General features: G+C 32.2%; 1 non-coding gene across 1 annotated transcript; it reads left to right on the top strand.

Moving 5' to 3' along the window:
- The first annotated feature begins 10,584 nt into the window (after positions 1-10,584).
- On the top strand, positions 10,585-10,657 carry TRNAN-GUU (transfer RNA asparagine (anticodon GUU)). The gene has a single exon. It is a non-coding gene; the product is annotated as a tRNA-Asn (tRNA).
- The last annotated feature ends 6,749 nt before the right edge of the window (positions 10,658-17,406 follow it).

The following is a 17,406-nucleotide window of genomic DNA, read 5'->3' as shown; positions in this document are numbered from 1 at the left end:
TTGCTTGCTTATTTACTTATTTTCTTAGTTACATATTTATTTATTTAATTGCTTATTAATTAATAAATTTAGATATTTACTTATTTACTTAGTTGCTGTTTCATTTATTTATTTTGGAAAAGTGTACATTTGGAACTAATATCGTTAGAACTTTTTGTTGTACCCTGTTCAATGCATAATCTGTTAAAATCTTCATTAGTTATGTTAATTCCACCCTGTATTGGCTCTGATATAGATGTTCCTCGAACACATTATTTCCTAGTTCTCCCGCAGTGATGATCGCCCTGACACTAGTCTTTTGATCCGCGGAGCCGGGTTATACGCTTGGTTTATTTACGTCTCGGTGTTAAAAAAAAATTCAAAAGAAAAATGGAATGAATTTCCATTGAAGACTGTGCCTTTACGGCAAGTGGTTTGTTTATGGGAACCGAGGCATTTGGTGTCCCAGTTGACTCCGCTTTATTTAGAATGCAGCACTTTGTAGACGCTTGTGGGAAAAGGTGTCAGCTTGTGCTTGCTGTTCGATACACAAGAGTCGCGTTGTGAGACGCTGCGTGCAATAACGGCCTACGCACTGATCATGATTCTTACAAGGTGAGGTCACCACTTGGAAAGGCTTTGTTTTAACCAAATTCTTGGCATGTTGTACGATTTGAACACACTAAGGCCCAATTGTATAAAACTCCGTGACTAAAGATCAACTTTGATCGAAGATCGAAAAGTGAACCGAGTTCAGACACTTCTTCTATTGTGTAAAACTTTTCTGCGATCAAATTACCTTGGTTCAAATGCAATCTAAGTTCACGTGAAAAGGATTTGGCAACATCGCATAAACAGGTGAAATATGTGATGTGCGGACCATGTTGTACAGGTTTGTTCAGTGTTGCCAATATAGCGACTTTAACTCTTTTTCAACAACAATTTCTTTTAACTTTTATATTGCTTAAATATGGATTTAGCAACCTTTTTAGCACCCCATAGTGACAAAATTTAATCTTACTTTATTGATAATGAGAAATCTAGCGACTTTACAACTACTTTTTGGCGACTTTCCGTACATTCTGTTGGACACACTGGTTTGTTTTGTGCAATGTAAATAATGGCGGACAATAAGAAGAAGGTTGACTGTTCTCCAAGTTGTTATCATGTTATGGTGTTTGATACTGCTAAACATAATAAAGCTTTATAAAGCGACAATTTTCATATAGTAATACAGTTAATTGAAAATTTATGAATGTACCTATCAAATGCATTAATAATTAATGGTTGTTATAAACATAATATTGTGACAGCGACGTGAGATTCGAACTCACGACCAGCGTCCCGCAAGAGAGAAGATCGCGCGGAGCACGGAGGAATGGCGCGCGGCGGAGAGGGGAAAGGGCCAACGCGGCGAGAGAGTGGAGCGAGAGTGCGCGCGCAATTGCTGCGTACGCAGTGAATGGGGAACGGACCTTCCCGACTCTTCGAGAAGTCCGTCGAAGTGGAGATATGCAGATAATTCTCTACACACCTGTAGAAATTTCTCGCAACTATGATTTTGCTATAAAAGAAGAAGCGCCAGCGAACTGGAGCAGTTTTTCAGTTATTCAGTCAGTGAGTAAGCCAGAGTAAGCAAGCCTTGTGTACCGGAGTTCGACTCGAGTGTGCGTCCGCAACTGTATCAGCATCCGAAGGCCTGAGTTCGAGTGCAGTGGACCGCAGTTGGAGGGACCTGAGTTCGAGTACAGTGAACTGTCTCTGAAGATCTGTGGTTCGAGATACTGTGAGATACTCGAGTGACTGAGCTAGAAGAACTGAGAACTGATAGTTATGATTTGTAAATAGTGCTTTGTAAATATTAGTTAAGATTAACAGTTCATTATTGTTTGTAATAGTCCAAGTAAATTGTCATTGTCGTTGGTGGAGTGCTATAAGGAATACTGTGTTGAGTGAAAATCCAATTGTTGACGAGAGCGTTTAAGGCGAATTGTAGAAAGAAAGTATTGTTGGAAGAATAAATCCTATTGTTGAGTGGAAATAAATTTACAATATAATTATAGGTTATGTTATTTGATACTGCTGAACACGATAGAGCCTTATAAAATATAAGATTGTTCGTGTATTAAGGCAAGAAATTGAAAAAAAATATATATATATGTATATGTACCTACCATATCTATTAATATTAATAATAATAATAATAATAATAATATAATAATAATAATAATAATAGATATTTTATTTGCACAATCTGTCACTCGTATATTTCAAACAGAAAAGAAATAATTGAACTTGGATCATTTAACTTAATCGGAGAAATTTCTTCAGTCAAAGTTGACTTTAGTTTAAGACAAATTAATCTCAGATTAGACACAAAATTCCACGTTCAGCTAGAACGAGGATCAGTTTAACCTCTGATCTAAGATTAAATGGTTTATACAATCGAACCCTTAGATTTTTGGCGTAACTTTTGACGTAAACTTCGTATTCCTCCTCCCTTGTTATGAAGGGTAACTTAGGAAATTGTAGTCACGTAAAAATGAAACCCTCTCTCCCTTGTTCTCCTTATATTTTCCTTGGTCTGGCATTTCTCATGTTCTCCTTTGCTACTCTTCTTACTGTATTCCCCTTGTTCTAATTGTATTCTCCTTATTGCCATTGTATTCCCCTTGTTCTCTTTCCATTCACTTTGTTGTCCTTGTATTCTGCTTGTTCTCATTGTATTTCCATATTTTATTTTAATATGTGAAATAACAGGCCAACCAATTACAATGTTCACTTGTAGCTAAAATAGTGGTTATTAAATACAAAAATTACATATCCATGTATGTGTAGGGGAGACTGTTGTACCTTTAAACATTTTTCACATTTTTTTTTTAATTTTGGAAAATGAAATTTTTTAAATGAAAAAAATGCTTGAAAAAATCATTGATTCCTTTACAACTTCCTGTATGTATTTTCCTGTTTTACAGATCTATTAAGGATGGAAAAAATTAAAATGAAGAGATAGGTAATGTGTTCAAAGGTACAACAGGTTCATGTACCTTGGAACATACCCTCTTGTAAGTTGGAACACATGGAATATAGGTGGGAATATAGCTGTAAAAACTGACAACCATATTTAAAATGCATTTTCCATCATAAACCAGAGGAGGGTTCTCTGATTGAGATTTTATTTCCTGGAGGAGCGATAACTACTTAACAGCTTTCTTCAAGACATCCATATCAATTGGGGGCCTCTTAACTCCAGACTTACTTGGTGACATGATCTTTAAATAAAACAAAAACAAAAACCGATAGTATTGTGTAGTTTGGAACATTTACATGATACAAGATGTTTTGTGTTCAAAGGTACAAGAGGGTGCACGTTTAAACAAATATGGCTTCCAAAACTAGAGATTCGATTAAATCATGGAAATTGAAATATGTTATTACTCACCAGATGATAGGGAACACACTGTACTTGAAAGATAGTAACAAATACAATTTGGTTTTGTGTTAGAAAACATACATCAATGAACGAAATGTTTACTTTTGGTACTAACAAAATTTCTTTTGTCCACGGAACTCACACTTTGCAGTAAATCAAACTGAAACTACTACCAGAGCTACTTAGCGGCTTTCTCTACAATCTACTTCAGTTTGAGTCCTCTAGGTAGCAGCAAAAATTAAAAAACAAAAAATGTTCAAAGGTACACTATGCTAAAGGTGCAACAGTCTCCCCTATACACGCACGCACACACACACAGTGCAAGTGACAAAGACAATCTAATATAAAATTAATACAAGAAACATATAAAATATAAACATATTACGAATAACAAATAAAATAAATTAAATAGGCCTATAAATCTTAAAACAAAAGTTAACGTAATGAAATAATCTTAATACAATAATAATCTTTTTTCGTTCATTCAGTGTTCTGCCCAAGAGCAGGTCTTTCACTGCAAACTCAGCTTTCTGTAGTCTTTTCTATTTTCTGCCTTCTTTTTCATTTCCTCATATGATCCATATATCTTAATGTCGTTTATCATTTGATATTTTCTTCTACCCCGAACTCTTCTCCCGTTCACCATTCCTTCCAGTGCATCCTTGAGTAGGCAGTTTCTTCTCAGCCAGAGACTCAGCCAATTCCTTTTCTTTTCCTGATCAGTTTCAGCAGCATTCCTTCTTCATCCACTCTTTCCAACACAGCTTCGTTTCTTATTCTGTCTGTCTACTTCACACTCTCCATCCTTCTCCATATCCACAATTCAGATGCTGCTATTCGCTTCTCTTCACTTCGTCGTAATGTCCATGTTTCTGCCCCCATACAATGCTACACTCCACACAAAGCACTTCACTAGTCTCTTCCTTAGTTCTTTCTCCAGAGGTCCGCAGAAGAATAATTTTAATGCAAGAATAATCTTGATAATGTACTATCGTTGTATTTTGCATGTTTTCGTTGTATTTCGCCTATTGTCATTGTCTTTCCCTTATTCTCATTGTATTTCGCCTGTTTTCATTGTATTTTGCCTGTTCTCATTGCATTTTATCTGTTCTTATTGTATTCCACTTGTTCTCATTGTATTTCACCTGTTCTCATTGTATTTCGTCTGTCATCTATTCGGCGGTGGTATGAACAGTAAATCTACGGGATGTCTTTGCAGAGGGAAATCAACGGGTCGTCCTCCTGTGCCTGCAGAAACAGTTGAGCGCGTAGAAACCAATTTCGCGTTTGTGATTCTTAAACACCAGACTGCGAAAGCGATAGATTGGTCGTATCGGAAATGGTGTAATGGCCTCCACGCTCTCCAGACTTAACCTGTTATATGGGGCATGTGAAGAATTCAGTGTTTGTGTGACCATTACCCACTGATCTGCCGGAACTCTGGGCTCGTTTCATTAACGTCTTTGCTCAGATTGACAGAAAAATGCTGCATCGAGTATGGGACGAACTTTGTTTCTGAGTTTATGTGTGCAGAGTTATTATCGCTACACATGTCGAGCTCCTGTAACACGTCAAGAAAAACTTGGTGAATTTTTCTATTTAACTGTACGTTTTTGTGATCGTGTGTTAAAATAGTATATCTACAGCGATTTTTTTGAAACCGCTTCATTCATTTCTAGACACCCTGTATTATTGTAGTGTAATGTTAATCTTCTAGTAGAAATGTTAGTTTGTGTTGAATTATATGCTGCAAAACTTTTATGTTTTAAAATGTAGGTTAGAAAGTTTTACTGTATTTAATTAAGGACGGAGTTTCTTAGCCGGTTTCTGCCCTTGGGACCCTATCTATTCCCGTCTGCGCATGACGGGGTTTTGTAAACTCGTCTACCCTTCGAGAGGATTTGAGAGAAGGGTTTGGAAGAAAGAGGAGGTTGTTAGAAAATAAAACTTTTTAATTACTCAAGTTGGGAGCTGGAGTCTTGTTTAGAAACAAATTTGAGCCGAGCCTGTGTGTAAGGGGTTATACATATAATTGCTGTGAACCCTCCTCATAACCCCGAATTTTCCCGTAAGCAAGCCGACAACCCCTAGTTTCATATTAACAGTTCAACCCTCTGCCACCCTCATAAGCACCGAAAATTAAGCAGAACTCAATTTGGTATACACACTTCGCAAGTGAGGCACGCATTTCGTGTTCATATATTTTTGAGCTTCCCACTAGGTGGTTAAGATATAATCAGTGTTTGCTCGTGTTGTCGGGGGTGTAATGTGACACTTTGATGCGTGTAATTACGAAACGTAATACATATATGGGGATTATTTTCAAAGTTTAGATACAAACGAGCAGCGAAGTCTTTTTCAAACATTACTAATTACACGTTGTAAACAATATTAACTGTAATAATACAATATAGTTAGAAGTAATATTTCATGAGATGTTATGTGGAATAAACAAACATTAGAACCAGCGTCATGTGAAGTAATCTCTGTGTGGAGTTGTGTGAAACAATACAATTGGTATTATTAATTTCTTGCGAAAGTTTGCAAAACTAGCAGTAATATTGTATGAAATAGCGTAACAATTGCAGGGAACATTATATGAAATAATTCAACCATTTCATTACATGAAATAATGTAACAATTACAAGTGTCATTATGTGAGACAATGTAACGATTGTAATTTTATAAGCAACGTAAAGTGAAATAATTTAACAGTTAAAAGATACATTGTGTGATAGATTCTCCACAACATATACTGGATTGTTACATATTGCTCTTCAAAGAACGAGTTGTGGCAAAATCAAATTGAAGGCATTATAAAATTAAAGGAAGTTAAGGGGATCCGGTAGGCAAAATTTCTTGAAAAATTTTTTTTTTTATATTTTTATGCTATATAATTATACATTCTTTTCTGTTTAATTTGACATATATCATTATTTTATCTTCCCAATAACTATTTCTAAAACAAGTGTGAATAAGGCCCTGGAATGCATATTAAGTTTAGTGAATTCTCTAATGCTTGCATTTAAATTTTAATTTGAATTATTATAAAATTATTACTATTTTTATAATTATGTATACAAATAGATATTAATTTCTTTCACATTTTATTGTTTTTATATATTTATCTTTGGAATGATCACTTCAGACTCAAAATTTTATTTTGCACTTTAAAGGCTAATATAAATAATATGATGGTGTAATGAAGCAAATAATGAGCAGGCTTTGTTTAATTTAAATTAGTGGAGTTTTGTGAAACAATACAATTAAAAGTAATATTAAGGGAAGTAATGCGATTGGTAGTATTAATTTCTTGCGAAAGTTTGCAAAACTAACAGAAATACTGTATGAACCAATACAAGAGAAGTAACACTGTGAAATAGCGTAACAATTGCAAGGAACATTATATTATGGAATAATTCAACCATTTCATTACATGAAATATTGTAACAATTACAAGTATCATTATGTGAGATAATGTAACGATTGTAATTTATAAGCAACATAAAGTGAAATAATTTAACAGTTAAAAGAAACTTTGTGTGAAAGATTCTCCATAACCCATATTGGATTGCATCAGCTCTTCAAAGAACGAATTTTTTCAAAATCAAATTGAAGTCATTATAAAATTAAAGGAAGTTAATGGCATGGACATAGTTTAATCAAACCCAGGATGAACAACAGCAGCAACAACAATAGCAACAACATTATGTGAAAGAATATAAATTTTAGAATTAATATCCTGTAAATAATTAAAGAATACAAGTAACGTTATGCGAAATAATTCATAATTTATAAGTCACATTATGTAAAACAACGTAACAATTAGGAGTAATATCCACTGATGTAATTTAACTATTGCAAGAAATAACACCTGGAAGTAACAAAGTGAAGTAATTTAACAATTATAAGCAATAATAATCAGAAGTGACATTATGTTAAGAAGTGATGTTAAATAATTTAACAATTACAAGGAATAACAATTAGAAGTGACGTTAAGTAATTTAACAATTACAAGCAATATCAATGAAAAGTGGCATTAAGTTAAGTGATATGAAATAATTTAACAATTACAATAAGTAAAAATTAGAAGTGACGTTAAGTTAAGTAATTTAACAATTACAAGGAATAAAAATTAGAAGTGACGTTAAGTTAAGTAATTTAACAATTACAAGCAATATCAATGAAAGGGGCATTAAGTTAAGTGATGTGAAATAATTTAACAATTACAATAAGTAAAAATTAGAAGTGACGTTAAGTTAAGTAATTTAACAATTACAAGGAATAAAAATTAGAAGTGACGTTAAGTTAAGTAATTTAACAATTACAAGCAATATCAATGAAAAGGGCATTAAGTTAAGTGATGTGAAATAATTTAACAATTACAATAAGTAAAAATTAGAAGTGACGTTAAGTTAAGTAATTTAACAATTACAAGGAATAAAAATTAGAAGTGACGTTAAGTTAAGTAATTTAACAATTACAAGCAATATCAATGAAAAGGGCATTAAGTTAAGTGATGTGAAATAATTTAACAATTACAATAAGTAAAAATTAGAAGTGACGTTAAGTTAAGTAATTTAACAATTACAAGGAATAAAAATTAGAAGTGACGTTAAGTTAAGTAATTTAACAATGACAGGGAATAAAAATTACAAGTAGCGTTAAGTAATTTAATAATTACAAGGAATAACAATTAGAAGTGACGTTAAGTAATTTAACAATTACAAGCAATATCAATGAAAAGTGGCATTAAGTTAAGTGATGTGAAATAATTTAACAATTACAATAAGTAAAAATTAGAAGTGACGTTAAGTTAAGTAATTTAACAATTACAATGAATAAAAATTAGAAGTGACGTTAAGTTAAGTAATTTAACAATGACAGGGAATAAAAATTACAAGTAGCGTTAAGTAATTTAACAATTACAAGGAATAACAATTAGAAGTGACGTTAAGTAATTTAACAATTACAAGCAATGTGAATTAGAAGTAGCATTAAGTTAAGTGAAATAATTTAACAATTACAAAAATAGCAATTAGAATTGCCGTTAAGTTAAATAATTTAACTGTTTCATGTAACATTAAGGCTATGTGAAATAATTAACAATAAAATTAGAAGCAACGTTATGGGAATAATATAACAATTACAAATAATGTAACGACTAAGCGTAACGTGTCCATCTCTGTGGATTAACGGCTAGCATGTCTGACTGTGAAACGGGCGTGTCCAAGTTAGAATCCTGGTTGGGACAAGTTACCTGGTTGAAGTTTTATTCCGGGGTTTTCTCTCAACCCATTAAGAGCAAATATTAGGTAACTTTCTGGAATCATTTCGCCGGCATTATCACCTTAACTTCTCTCAGACTCTAGATAACCATCGTAGTTTACAATGGGTCATAAAATAATCCAGTTAAAATTAAAATGAATGTAACATTAAATGAAGAAATGTAACAATTGTAGGAAACATTTTGTGAATAATGCAATAATTAAATGTAACGTTAAGTAAAATAGCGAAGGCATTAGAATATACAGTAGAGGTACTAAATATTTATTTATTTATTCATTCATTCACTTATTTATTTACTTATCTATTTATGTATTTATCTATTTATCAGTTTATTTATTTATTTAAACTACTGTACATAACAAGAATGTATTGAATATGAAATCGATAGGATGGATTTAACTGAGAGAGTTGCTGCATGTATCAAGGGGCTATGTGATGCATGCGTGTCAATTTTAAAACGCCCGTTATTTTTTTCTTCGTTTCGAAAATGAAAGGCAAAGAAAGGGATACAAACTGAATGTATTGTCTCTTTTTTGTTGCAGGTAAGACTCACAATCAATCCTGATCTTCAGTGATAGTCTACTGAACGCTCACAGACTTTGGAAGATGTTCGTCTCGAAAATAAAGGTACAGTGCTGTTGATATCTCTATGAAACACTGTCAGGGTTGTCCAAGCTGCTACATAATATCATGTGATTATCGATGAATCTCTTACTCTTCATATTAATTTTTATTATTTTCTTTTAAGATCCTTTCTTGGTCGTTCATTAACATTTGTTATAATACTCTACCGTTTTTCAACTCCTATGTTCTCCTTTGTCTTTTAACTTTCTCATTTGTATTATATTGTATTGTATTGTATTGTATTTATTAACATCCCATGGTAGTCATACATTGCTTAAGCTAGAATATGGAACAAGTCAAAAAACTTAATACTATTATAAAATCTTAATTTATAGTCACAGTGTAGATGAAATATATACAGACGAGATTTACAATATACTCTACTAGTACAACACAAAGTTTTAGTATCAGTTTCATGAAGTGTTATTGAATGTCATGAATTCACTTACAGAATAGAAGGTGTGAGAAATTAGGTACTTCTTTAATTTGGCCCTAAATAATCTTATATCTTGAGTTTCATTTTTTATATCGATAGGGAGGCTATTAAAAATTTTTACTGCAATATAACCCACTCCTTTTTGATAGCACGATAGACTTGCCGATGAAGTATGAAAGTCATTTTTTTGACGTGTATTTATGCTATGAACTGTTGAATTAGTTACAAAGTTTTCACGATTACATACGAGGAAGATTATTAATGAAAAGATATACTGACAAGCCATGGGCATTATTTGTAGTTTTTTTTAAATAGTCCTACACGATTCCCTAGATTTGGCACCTACTATTATTCTAATTACTCTTTTTTGTAATAGAAATATATTGTTACTATCTGTGGAATTTCCCCAGAATATTATTCCAAAACTCATTACCGAGTGGAAGTATGCAAAGTATATTGTTTTTAAGGTATTGATATTTACTATCTTTTGTGTAGATCTAATAGCAAAACGTATTTACATATATCCTTGGATCGGTATCTGGTAGAGTTCCCGGGTATCTCAGTTGGTAGAGGTCCAAACCAAAGGTCCCGGGTTCGATACCCGGCACCGGAACAACTTTTTCCTCGAAATTATTCAAATAAACTTTACAGGGAGTTATACCTGAAAGCTTGATTTGCATACACGTCACTGTTCGTTAACAGAAAGCCACAATTTAAGTCAGACAGAGTTAGTGTGCACTCAATGTTGGTTACTTGACGGTTGTTAGCCCACTTTGAGGTCTGTGGATATAGAGGGAAAAATTGGATCGGTGTCTGGTAGAGTTCCCGGGTATCTCAGTTGGTAGAGCGTTGGTACGTTAAACCAAAGGTCCCGGGTTCGATACCCGGCCCGGGAACAACTTTTCCCTCGAAATTATTGAAATCAACTTTACCTGAAAGCTTGATTTGAATATTCGATCTATTCCCATCTTCAACACTGTATAAATATTGTGATCCTTATTTCCATGCATAGGCCTAACATATTTAGAGCTCAATCTACTTGAAATTTATCCCGGTTACTCCAAATCAGTGTGTGACAATCATAATTTGATAAGAAATATTGTCTGTCGACTGTGTTCTGTTTGTCTAACCTTGGTTGTATTGACAGAGTGTAAAGACTTTGTAGTATGAAGTTTGGACAACCTTTAGAGGCGTGTAATGCATCATTTCTGGTCTGTTGAGTGTACACACTATTTTAGCACATTACACAGCTCTGCTACAGGAAAAGGAGGCCGTAGTGATTTCCAAACACGCGGCTGTACGACATAACACGGCCTGAATGATCAGTTTCCCGTCTCCACGGCAACCGAGAAAGGCACGCCCTGTTCACGAAACAAGAGCATCGGATTGTCTTTTAGTAGTAATCAGAAACAATTTCTCTGAATGGTTTCTTGTCTAGTTACCTAGCAACGCTTTTGTGTCTACTTCGGTCAGTGTAGTCGATGCTGCATTGTCTGCTGGATTGTAGTTTTAAGGTAGCACAACTATGGCAAATATTTTGACGTAAATGCGTGTATGAATCTATAGAAACGGCGTAATGCAGCCCTTACACTGATCGGTAGGGAACTTATTTTTATGTGCTAAAAAACTTGAAAATATTTATTTTCTTATGTAGTAAAAAATGGAAAACGTATAAAAATTTTAAAAATATTTTTTACACGATAGTGTGTTTTCACATCGTTAAAGCAAACGGTCGCCACAATTGAAAGTTGATTTTACTGAATTTAGAGTTGCTAACCTAGATAAGTATTTTTGAAATATTACAAATAATTGCTCTAGTGTTGCAATGAAAACCACTGCCTTCTATGTATATCCTACAACCCTGCAATGAAAGTAAAATTCATACGCAAAACTTATTTTTATGTGCTAAAAAACTTGAAAATATTTATTTTCTTATGTAGTAAAAAATGGAAAACGCATAAAAATTTTAAAAATATTTTTTACACGATAGTGTGTTTTCACATCGTTAAAGCAAACGGTCGCCACAATTGAAAGTTGATTTTACTCAATTTAGAGTTGCTAACCTAGATAAGTATTTTTGAAATATTACAAATAATTGCTCTAGTGTTGCAATGAAAACCACTGCCTTCTATGTATATCCTACAACCCTGCAATGAAAGTAAAATTCATACGCAAAACTTATTTTTATGTGCTAAAAAACTTGAAAATATTTATTTTCTTATGTAGTAAAAAATGGAAAACGTATAAAAATTTTAAAAATATTTTTTACACGATAGTGTGTTTTCACATCGTTAAAGCAAACGGTCGCCACAATTGAAAGTTGATTTTACTCAATTTAGAGTTGCTAACCTAGATAAGTATTTTTGAAATATTACAAATAATTGCTCTAGTGTTGCAATGAAAACCACTGCCTTCTATGTATATCCTACAACCCTGCAATGAAAGTAAAATTCATACGCAAAACTTATTTTTATGTGCTAAAAAACTTGAAAATATTTATTTTCTTATGTAGTAAAAAATGGAAAACGCATAAAAATTTTAAAAATATTTTTTACACGATAGTGTGTTTTCACATCGTTAAAGCAAACGGTCGCCACAATTGAAAGTTGATTTTACTGAATTTAGAGTTGCTAACCTAGATAAGTATTTTTGAAATATTACAAATAATTGCTCTAGTGTTGCAATGAAAACCACTGCCTTCTATGTATATCCTACAAACCTGCAATGAAAGTAAAATTCATACGCAAAACTTATTTTTATGTGCTAAAAAACTTGAAAATATTTATTTTCTTACGTAGTAAAAAATGGAAAACGCATAAAAATTTTAAAAATATTTTTTACACGATAGTGTGTTTTCACATCGTTAAAGCAAACGGTCGCCACAATTGAAAGTTGATTTTACTGAATTTAGAGTTGCTAACCTAGATAAGTATTATTGAAATATTACAAATAATTGCTCTAGTGTTGCAATGAAAACCACTGCCTTCTATGTATATCCTATAACCCTGCAATGAAAGTAAAATTCATACGCAAAACTTATTTTTATGTGCTAAAAAACTTGAAAATATTTATTTTCTTATGTAGTAAAAAATGGAAAACGCATAAAAATTTTAAAAATATTTTTTACACGATAGTGTGTTTTCACATCGTTAAAGCAAACGGTCGCCACAATTGAAAGTTGATTTTACTCAATTTAGAGTTGCTAACCTAGATAAGTATTATTGAAATATTACAAATAATTGCTCTAGTGTTGCAATGAAAACCACTGCCTTCTATGTATATCCTACAACCCTGCAATGAAAGTAAAATTCATACGCAAAACTTATTTTTATGTGCTAAAAAACTTGAAAATATTTATTTTCTTATGTAGTAAAAAATGGAAAACGCATAAAAATTTTAAAAATATTTTTTACACGATAGTGTGTTTTCACATCGTTAAAGCAAACGGTCGCCACAATTGAAAGTTGATTTTACTGAATTTAGAGTTGCTAACCTAGATAAGTATTTTTGAAATATTACAAATAATTGCTCTAGTGTTGCAATGAAAACCAGTGCCTTCTATGTATATCCTACAACCCTGCAATGAAAGTAAAATTCATACGCAAAACTTATTTTTATGTGCTAAAAAACTTGAAAATATTTATTTTCTTATATAGTAAAGAATGGAAAACGTACAAAAATTTTAAAAATATTTTTTACACGATAGTGTGTTTTCACGTCGTTACAGCAAACGGTCACCACGATTGAAAGTTGATTTTACTGAATTCAGAGTTGCCAACCTAGATAAGTATGTTGAAATATTACAAATAACTGCTCTAGAGTTGTAATGAAAACCACTGCCTTCTATGTATATGCTACAATCCTGCAATGAATGTAAAATTCATACGCAAAAGGCAGTGTTAATTAATATGCATTATACGAATCAAATCACTGCATTTGAAATGTACTGAACTTTATTTAAACAATTCAAACTTCACTTAACAAAAAGAAGTGAAAATTATTGCAATTGAACACGAAATATTACAAGTATCTGAATTTTGTAGGCCTCTTATTTTATCAGTAAGTACTACTTTTCTTTAGGATTTGTAATTTTTGCGCTCTCTCGAGCCAATAATGAAGAGAATGACGCATATACGTATCTACACCACACCGCCATTAAGTGTATGAAAAAGACCCAACCAATATTTGTAGTTATATATAATAGCCGCCACTCAGTAAATTATAGAAATGAAGATCTAATTTAAGATATTTCTACATCCACTTACATAACTTCAAAACGTTTCACTTTCATTTCAACAATATAGCATTAATATGTATAATTATTGAAAAAATAGTCACATCATGGCACTAACTATAATAATATTTCATTTCTAATGGTAATAATGTCATCAAACCACCTCAAGTTTTGTAGATTTTAATATCCAATACACAGCTGTACTCAGAAAATTACACATCGCAGAAGCAGACCTATAACTTATTTTTAGTAAGTCTTGAAGTTTTTAATAACCAATTGAATTTGAACTCTAAATATGTCAGCAATCCTGCAGCTCATGGCCTTCGTGTAATAGCCTATTATTTATTGTAGTGTGTGTTTTCTTTTATTCTGAAATGTAAATTAGTTCTCAAAACTGACGAAAGCTGGATTTTGGAAAATAGGAAAATTATGTAGGAAAATTAACGCTTCACTGAATGTTACTATTTTTCTGAAAATCCTTGGATGCCAAGCTTCAAAATGACGGGACACTAATTAAAATTCGTTCAGCCGTTTTCCCGTAATTTTAATTACCAGTTCAAATTATATATATACTAGTGGCTTGTGCAGCAAATGCTGCAAACTAAGTTCATTAGACGCTCAAATGAACATTTTTCAGATTTATTTTCAATGAAGAATACCAGACATTCTGAAAGTTATTTGCTTCCATAACAATGAAAGATACTCTCTCGAGCCAATACTGAAGAGAACCACGCATATAAATATTTACACCACACCGCCATTAAATATATGAAAAAGACCCAACCCCACTTGATTAATAATTATAAAAATATTTGATTTTTAATAATATTATTATCTTACTTAAGTTTTATAGCTTTCAGTAATATATACTATATATACTATATAACCGCCACTCAGTAAAATATAGAAATCAAAATCTAATTTAAGTTATTCTCTACATCTACTTATATAACCCCAAAACGTTTCACTTTCATATCATCAATATAGCATTAATATGTATAATTAATGAAAAATAGTCACATCATGGCATTAACTATAATAATATTTCATTTCTAATGATAATAATGTCATCAAACCACCTCAAGTTTTGTAGTTTTTAACATCCAATACACAGCTGTACCCAGAAAATTACACACCACAGAATCGAACCTGTAAATTATTTTTAGTAAGTTAAGTTTTTAATAACCAATTTAATTTGAGCTCTAAATATGTCAGCATTCTTGCAGGTCATGGCCTTCGTGTAATATTGTTTACTGTAGTATGTGTTTTGTTTTATTCTGAAATGCAACACGGCCGACTTGATGCTCGCTTCGCTTCTCCTTTACAAAAAAGCGAAGGGAATATCAAGTCGGCCGTGAATGCTATTAGCTAGATGTCATAACTGACGACAGATGGATTTTGGAAAATAGGAAAATTACGTTTAAAAATTGACATTTCACTGGAAACTACTATTTTTCCGAAAAAACTTTGAGTTCCAAGCTTCAAAATGAGAGGTCATTTATTAAAATCCGTTCAGCCGTTTTCCCGTAATTTCCATTACCAGTTCAAATTATATATATATATATTATTGTTGCAATCCTTGTTCTAGCCTATTACTAGCTAACCGCTGTTGGCTAACTCTATTAATAATAAATAAATAGGTGATAATCATTACAATTAAACTGTTCTATGTTACAACTGTACTGTACGTTACTTCCAGTTTGTGGGACGGAACCAGGAATTATTTATCTCTCTATTAAATTATATGTGCCAACGAACACGGCACTCGTTGCATTAAAATTGCATGTCAAACATAAATAAAGCTGTTCACTGCGGGAATTATTGTGGCTATTTGCAATCGTTTAAATGTTTAGACTGTGTGCAACATTTATAAATGGATCATTCATCTCTCGCCACGGATCAAAGACTGAATGCAATTAAATATTGCACAGTTTACTTCATTGGGACAATATTATTGTTATTGCTTTAATATTATGTGGGAATTATCTTATATTGTGTGAAGTCAGTGCGTGGAAAATCTTTTATGAGGTTAGTAACCGGAGGTTTTTTATTTTATTTTTTTTGAGGACCTGAAGAATTTTTAAATAAATGTAACGGGATTAATATGGCGTGTATTTATCATTACGTCCGGCCTTCAATTATGAGAACATGTAGATGATGATGAAACTAACGTACTTGCCCCAGGCGAGGTTCGAAAACACGCTCATAGCTTCACGCAGTGTTGCGTGTTTACTACTGTTTTGACTTTAAATAAATCCATAGTTTGATTAAAGATATTTCAACAATCAACCTTAGGGAAATTATTCAAATAAATCCATTTTAATTAAGGAGTAATGTAAAATATCAGGTGTAGAAAGGTTTAAGTAAATCCATAGACCTAGTTTTCATAAATGTCAGTTGTAGAAAACTCCAAACTGTTCTATTACTTGAAGTATTTAAAATAACAATTACAGGAAGGTCCAAGTAAGTGTGTTGTTCGCTTAAAGAGATGTTTAAAATGTAAGTTGTAGGAATGATAAGTCGATATTTAACTTAAGGAAGTGGGTATGTAAAATACTGTGTGAGTTGTAGGAAGGTCAAAGTAAATCCAGAATTTATTTAAAGACTTGTTTAAAAATATTAGTTCCTGCAAGGTCCAAACCATTCCATACTTCAGTTAAAGAGTTATTTCAGATAGCAGTTGTAGGAAGGTCCAAGTAAATTCGTAGTTTAATTAAAGAAATATTAAAAAATACGAGTTGTAGGAAAGTCAGTGTAAATCCATAGTTCACTTGAGGTATTTAAAGTATCTGTTAGTTTGTAGGAAGATCCTAGTAAATGCATAGTTCACTTAAGGTATTTGAAATATCTGTTGGTATGTAGGAAGGTCCTAGTAAATTTATAGTTCACTTTAGATATTTAAAATATCTGTTGGTATGTAGGAAGGACCTAGTAAATCCGTAGTTCACTTGAGGTATTTAAAGTATTTGTTGGTATGTAGAAAGGTCCTAGTAAATCCATAGTTCACTTGAGGTATTTAAAGTATTTGTTGCATGTAGGAAAGTCCTAGTAAATCCATAGTTCACTTGAGGTATTTAAAATATCTGTTGGTATGTAGAAAGGTCCTAGTAAATCCATAGTTCACTTGAGGTATTTAAAATATATGTTGGTATGTAGAAAGATCCTAGTAAATCCATAGTTCACTTGAGGTATTTAAAATATCTGTTGGTATGTAGAAAGGTTCTAGTAAATCCATAGTTCACATAAGGTATTTGAAATATATGTTGGTATATAGAAATGTCCTAGTAAATTTATAGTTCACTTGAGGTATTTAAAATATCTGTTGGTATATAGGAAGGTCCTAGTAAATCCATACTTCACTTGAGGTATCTAAAATATCTATTGGTATGTAGGAAGGTCGTAGTAAATCCA

This window comes from Periplaneta americana, chromosome 4, assembly GCF_040183065.1.
Source record: "Periplaneta americana isolate PAMFEO1 chromosome 4, P.americana_PAMFEO1_priV1, whole genome shotgun sequence".
In the NCBI taxonomy this organism is placed as follows: domain Eukaryota; kingdom Metazoa; phylum Arthropoda; class Insecta; order Blattodea; family Blattidae; genus Periplaneta; species Periplaneta americana.
This window is presented reverse-complemented; position numbering and strand designations above follow the sequence as displayed.